Here is a 7,270-nt window from a genome sequence, read left to right as displayed (position 1 = left end):
TAGCTCTCGATCCGGGCGTTCTTTTAAAAGATAAACTTCAACTCCTGGAACATCTCATATGCTCCATGACGCTCAAAGCGACGTTGAAGTCCTGGTTCCAAGCCATACAAGACTGCACATTGAACTACTGAGTAGTCCTCCTTACGCGATTGCCAAGCGTTCAAAACATCTTGGTCAGACGTAGCGGGTGGTTCATCTCCTAGCGCAGCATCAAGGACATATTTTTTTCCAGCTTGTAGGATGAGCCTAAGATTATGTGTCCAGTCTACAAAGTTGCTTCCATCATCTTTCAACTTAGCTTTCTCTAGGAACGTATTGAAATTCAGGGTTCCTACTTCGTGAACCATTGATCTACAACATAAAATATTGCAAAGTGGACTTAAACTATGTTCAATATAATTAGAGTTTAACTAATCAAATTATTAATAAACTCCCACTCAAGAAATACATCCCTCGTCTCATTTCAGTGGTGCATGATCCAAATTCACTAACTCAAGTCTAATCATCACGTGAGTTCAGTATAGTTTCAGTGGTAAACATCTCTATGCTAATCATATCAACTATATGATTCATGCTCTACCTTTCGGTCTCATGTGTTCTGAGGCCATGTCTGCACATGCTAGGCTCGTAAAGTTTAACCCGACTGTTCCGCGTGTGAACCTGTTTTGCCCCCGTTGTATGTGAACGTTGAGTCTATCACACCTGATCATCACGTGGTGTGTCAAAACGACGAACTGACGCAACGGTGCACAGTCGGGGAGAACAAAATTTCATCTTGAAATTTCAGTGAGGGATCACCTTATAATGCTACCGTCGTTCTAAGAAAAATAAGGTGCACAAAAAGATTAACATCACATGCAATTCATAAGTGACATGATATGGCCATGATCTTGTGCTTCTTGATCTCCATCACCAAAGCACCGAGATGATCTTCTTGTTACCGGCACCACACCATGATCGCCATCATCATGATCTCCATCATAGTGGCACCATCGAGGTTGTCGTTCTATGTATGCTATTACTACTAAAGCTACAAACTAGCAATATAGTAAACGCATCTGCAAACACAAACTTTACTTTAAAGACAACCCTATGGCTCCTGACGGTTGCCGTAGCATCGACGTGCAAGTCGATATTAACTATTACAACATGATCATCTTATACATCCAATATATCACATCATGTCTTTGTCCATATCACATCACAAGCATACCCTGCAAATACAAGTTAGACGTCATCCAATTTGTTGTTGCATGTTTTACGTTGTTGCTATGGGTATCTAGTATGATCACATCTTACTTACGCAAAAACCACAATGGAGATGTGCAAATTGCTATTTAACCTCTCTCCAAGGACCGCCTCGATCAAATCCAATTCAACTAAAGTTGAAGAAACACGCACCCGCCAGTCATCTTTATGCAACGAGTTGCATGTTGGTCGATGAAACCAGTCTTTCGTAAGCGTACCAGTAATGTCGGTCCGGGCCGCTTCAATCCAACAATACAACTGAATCGAGAAAAGACTAAGGAGGGTAGAAAATCGAACATCAACGCCCACAAAACCTTTTGTGCTCTCCTCGAGATAATATCTACGCATGAACCTAGCTCATGATGCCACTATTGGGGAACGTTGCATGGGAAACAAAAAATTTCCTACGCACACGAAGACCTATCATGGTGATGTCCATCTACGAGAGGAGATTAGATCCACATACCCTTGTAGATCGCTAAGCGGGAAGCGTTAAGAAAAAGCAGTTGATGTAATGGTACAGCTTCGTGATTCAAATCACCGTCGTCCCATGATCCGTTCCGATCTAGCACCGAACATACGACACCTCCGCGTTCATCACATGTACAGCTCGGTGACGATCTTGGCCTTCTTGATCCATCAACATAGATGGAGAAGTAGATGAGTTCTCTGGCAGCATGACGGCACGCCGGTGGTGGTCATGATCTACTCCTGTAGGGCTCCGCCAGAGCTCCACAGAAATCCGATCTAGAGGATGAACTACGTGGTGTAGGTTTGAGTTGCACGAAGCAAAAGTTGTCTCAACAGCCCTAAAACCACCAATATATATAGGAGGAGGGAAGGGGATAGCCTTGGGTCTCAAGGGATCCCCAAGGGCGCCGGCCGAAGGGAGGAGGTGGACTCCCACCCCAATTCGGTTTGGGGAAAGGAGTCCACTCCTTCCTTCCCACCTCCCTCTTTCCTTTTTTCGTTTTTCCTTTAGTATTTTTCCCTTGTGTCGCCATAGCCCTCTTGGGCTGGCCTCACCAGTCCACTAAGGGCTGGTGCGCCACCCTAGGGTCACTGGACTCACTCCCGGGTGGGTGGGCCCCTCCTGGTGAATACGAGCAACCCATTCGTCACTCCCGGTACACTGCCGGTAATGCCCGAAAACTTTCTGGTAACCAAATGAAACCATACTATATATCAATATTTGTTTCCGAACCATTCCGGAAACCCTCGTGACGTTTGTGATCTCATCCGGGACTCCGAACAACATTTGGTCACCAACACATATAACTCAACTATACTAAAACGTCACTGAACCTTAAGTGTGTAGACCCCGTGGGTTTGAGAACTATGTAGACATGACCCGAGACACTCCTCGGTCAATATCCAATAGCGGGACCTGGATGTCCATATTGGATCCTACATATTCTATGAAGACCTCACCGGTCGAGCCTCTGTGCCAAAGATTCGTATAATTCCGTATAACATCCCCTTTGTCCTTTGGTATGTTACTTGCCCAAGATTTGATCGACTGTATTCTTATACCTATTTTAGTATCGCTACCGGCAAGTCTCTTTACTCGTTCCATAATACAAGATCCCGTGACTCACACTTGAGTCACATTGCTTGCAAGGCTTGTATGTGATGTTGTGTTACTGAGTGGGCCCCGAGATACGTCTCCGTCACACGGAGTGACAAATCCTAGTCTTGATCCATGCTAACTCAACGGACACCTTCGAAGATACCTGTAGAGCACCTTTATAGTCACCCAGTAACATTGTGACGTTTGATACACACAAGGTATTCCTCCGGTGTCAGTGAGTTACATGATATCATGGTGTTAGGAATGAACACTTGACACGCAGAAAACAATAGCAACAAAATGACACGATCACATGGTACGTTCATAGTTTAGGTCTAGTCCATCACATGATTCTCCTAATGATGTGATCTAGTTATCAAGTGACAACACTTGCATATGGTCAGAAAGCCTTAACCATCTTTGATGAACTAGCTGGCCAACTAGAGGCTTGCTAGGGACATTGTTTTGTCTATATATACACACATGTATCTATGCTTTCATTCAATACAATTATAGCATGGATAATAAATGATAATCTTGAAATAGGAAATATAATAATAACTATTTTGACATTGCCTCTAGGGCATATTTCCAACATTTCCATGGCCTTCCTAAGATATATTGCGTGTAGCTTCCACCGTTATACCATATGACTACTACACTCATTGTCATATTACTTTGATAGATCATGTAGCTGACATAGTATTTGTGATAAAGCCGCCATTCATCATTATTATACATGTGACGCTAGATCATAGCACATCCTGGTACATAGCTAGAGGCATTCACATAAATTCATATTTTTAGTAGTTTTTCCTATCAATTTGTAAGTAAATAGAAGTGTGAACCTTTTTCCTTATTAGGGCATTTTCTCAGTGAGGAAAGGATGATGGAGACAATGATCCCCCAACAAGTCAAGATGAGAATCAAGATGAAAAAGAAAAGGAAACAAGGAAAAAAGGAGAAAAATAAAATAAATAAATAAATTAGAGAAAAGAGATAATGGATGATGCTACTACCTCTTTTCCACACTTGTGCTTCAAAGTAGCACCACGTTTTCATATAGAGAGTCTCATGTTTTGTCACTTGTATATGGTAGTGGGAATTTTTCATTATAAAACTTGGCTTGTACTTTATGATGACAGTCTTCCTCAAATGACCAAGGTATTCATGAGCAAGCAAGTTGGATGCGCACCCACTTAGCTTCAATTGGGTTTTCATACACTTATAGATCTAGTGTATCCGTTGCATGGCAATTCCTTCTCCTCACATTGATATCGATTGGTGGGCATCTCCATAGCCCGTTGATCCACCTAGTTGATGCGAGACTTTCTTATCCACTTTTACCCCTTTAAAACATACCACTATATTTTATTCCACCTATATTCTATGTGCATAGTTCATGCTCATGTATTGAGTGAGGAATAAAAAGTTGAAGCGCGCTAAAAAGTATGATCCAATTTTCTGGCTTAACACCGTGGTGCTTGACATTTGTATTTGTGTAGTGAAGATGGAGCCATGCCACGCTAATATGATAAAATGTATGGATGGTAAATATTCTTAAGGTTGGTATACTTTGAAATTTTATGATAATGTTACTTACGTTCATGGATATTACTATGTTGATATTTGTTGATTCATTGTTTCTCAATGACTATACCTGCAAGAGATTACATGTTGTGTAGCATGTTAGATCAAAAATTATGTTTTTACCATTTATCTACTCGAGGACGAGCAAGAATTAAGCTTGGGGATGCTGATATGTATCCAATGCATCTATAATTTTTTAGTATTCCATGCTATTATATTATCATTCTAGGATACTTTCCACATATTTACTTGCTGGTATTATCATTCTAGCACTAACCTATTAACCTAGTGCCAAGTGCGAGTTGTTGTTTCGTCCATGTTTTTGGCTTTTCAGGAATATTTTACTAAACATAGTACAAATACCCCGTCACGTTTTGATGATTTTTTAATACAAAATAAGGACCTGGAAGCTTGAGAAGGATACCGGAGGCCCCACAGGGTGGCGCGAAGCAAACAAGGGACGTCCAGGGAGGTGGGTGCGCCCTGATAGCTTGAGTCCACGTCCCTTGGCCTCCGAACTTCATCTTTGTCCTATAAATTCACATATTCCCCAACAACCCTAAGGAGCTACTCAAAACACTTTTTTGCCGCCACAAGTGTGTGTTCTGTTGTGTGCCCATCAGAAGCCCAATTCCGGTGCCCTCCGACAGGGGGATCAATCATGGAGGGCCTCTATATAAACCTTGCTGCTCCCATGGTGATGTGTGACTAGTTCACCACAGACCCACAAGTCTGTAGTTAGTACCTAGATAACTATATTTTTCTATATGTTCTTCATTGCCATGATCACCGTGATTCCGGTGGTGACCTATCTTATGTTATCACTGTTGTGCAGTGTGTTTGTTGAGATCCGATGAATTGTGGGTTTATGTTTAGATTATTTATGACATTATATTGAGTCCCTTGGTGGTCTTTTCATATGTATGCATGATTATGATAGCTTCATCATTCTCTTTGGTCTACTGATTTAGTTTGGTCAACTTGATTGATTTACCTTTAACGGGAGAAGTGCATTGTAGTGGTTTCAATCTTGCGGTGCTCAATTCCGAGTGACAGAAAGGGACAAGGCATGTATTGTATTGCTTCCACTAAGGGTAAAACAATGGGGTTGGTTCATATTAACTGGGTTTACTTTGTCTACATCATGTCATTGTTCTCCAAGCATTACTCTATTTTCACATAATACTCTATATGGATGCTGGATAGCGGTTGATGGATTGAGTAATAGTAGCAGATGCATGCAGGAGTCGGTCTACTTTCTTACCGACATGATGCCTATATGTACTTATCATTGCCATCGATAAATATTGCATAACTATGCTCTTTTCTATCAATTTCCCAACAATAAATATGGCACAACTATGCGCTTTTCTATCAATTTACCCACTATATGCTTTCTATGAGAGAGAGAGAGAGAGGCCTCTAGCGAAAACTATGGCCTTCGGGTCTATTCACAGATATAAATACAAAAATTGAAAATACCTTTCTCCCATTATTTACTTTTCATTTATTTTCTATTTTATATTTATCAAACTATCCATCTACACTACTTATTACTTGCAAGTAATGAGTTCAAGGGGATTGACGACCCTCGTGTGTGTGGAGGGTGCAAGTGTGTGCTCTTTTGTGTGTAGGTGCTGAAGACAAGAAATTGCGTGGCCATCCTATTGGTTTGATAACCTTGGTTCTCACCGAGGGAAATACCTATCTATATTGTGCTGCATCATCCCCTCCTCTTTGGGGAAAACCCCAACGCAGATCACATGTATCACTTGCCTCCACCATCTCCATCAAGAGGGGTTCATCATCATTCTCAAGGACCCCCATATCATTTAACCCATTGTAATCTCATGAACCCTGATACTTGTGATCTACGTTGGGTTTTCCGTGAAGAGGAACGGGTAATTTCTGCAAAATATGGGTACGTATTTCTCTCAATTAAGAAACAAAGGTTTATCGAACCAACAGGAATATCGATCCTCAAACTTCTTCAGCGTGTGCACACAAAAGAGCAAAAAACTTGAACCCAACACGGGCAAGAGGGTTGTCAATCCCCTTGATGTCGTTATTTGCAAGCGAATGAGGTGTGTAGATAATTGTACACAATTGTAAAATACAAAATAAAATAAAATACAAATAAGAACAACATGATAAAGATAAGTTTTGTGGATATATAAGTGAATAGACCATGGGGCCATAGTGTTCTCTAGTGGTATCTCTCATGAAAGCAACATCCAATGTGTAAGCAAATTACTATTGGGCAATTGAGAGAAAAGCGGATAGTTATGCAATTTTCAGGGCAATGATCATGTGTATATAGGCATCATGTCTATAACAAAATAGGATAACTCCTACGTGCATGTAAAACTATTAATCCACTTCAAGAGCGCTTATATGCTTGCCTCTCTACGCATTAAGTTCATGACAAACGGAGTAATGCTTGGAGAATGATGACATGATGTAGACAAATTAAACTCAATCAATATGAATAAGACACATCGTCATATCCTTGGTAGAAACAACACAAAGACATATCTTGTCCCCTTCTATCACTGGGATATAGAAACCTGTCACGTTGAACCCACTACAATGCACCTCTCTCACCAAAGAAATATCAAACTACTTGGCCAAAGGCATTCAATAGATCAAAGAGATTTACAAAGATATGATGATCATACAATTAAGAATCATAATAATTTCAGAGAATACTCAAATACTTTTCATGAATTGTTTGAACATAAACCTAGAATTCACCGGATCCCAACAAACACACCATACGAAAGTATTACGTCGGATGGGTCAAAACGAATATGCAATGACCATTGTATTCAAGATCAAGAGAGATAGAGAGAGATAGCCATC

The sequence above is a fragment of the Hordeum vulgare genome, chromosome 4H, assembly GCF_904849725.1.
Source record: "Hordeum vulgare subsp. vulgare chromosome 4H, MorexV3_pseudomolecules_assembly, whole genome shotgun sequence".
NCBI lineage: Eukaryota > Viridiplantae > Streptophyta > Magnoliopsida > Poales > Poaceae > Hordeum > Hordeum vulgare.
This window is presented reverse-complemented; position numbering follows the sequence as displayed.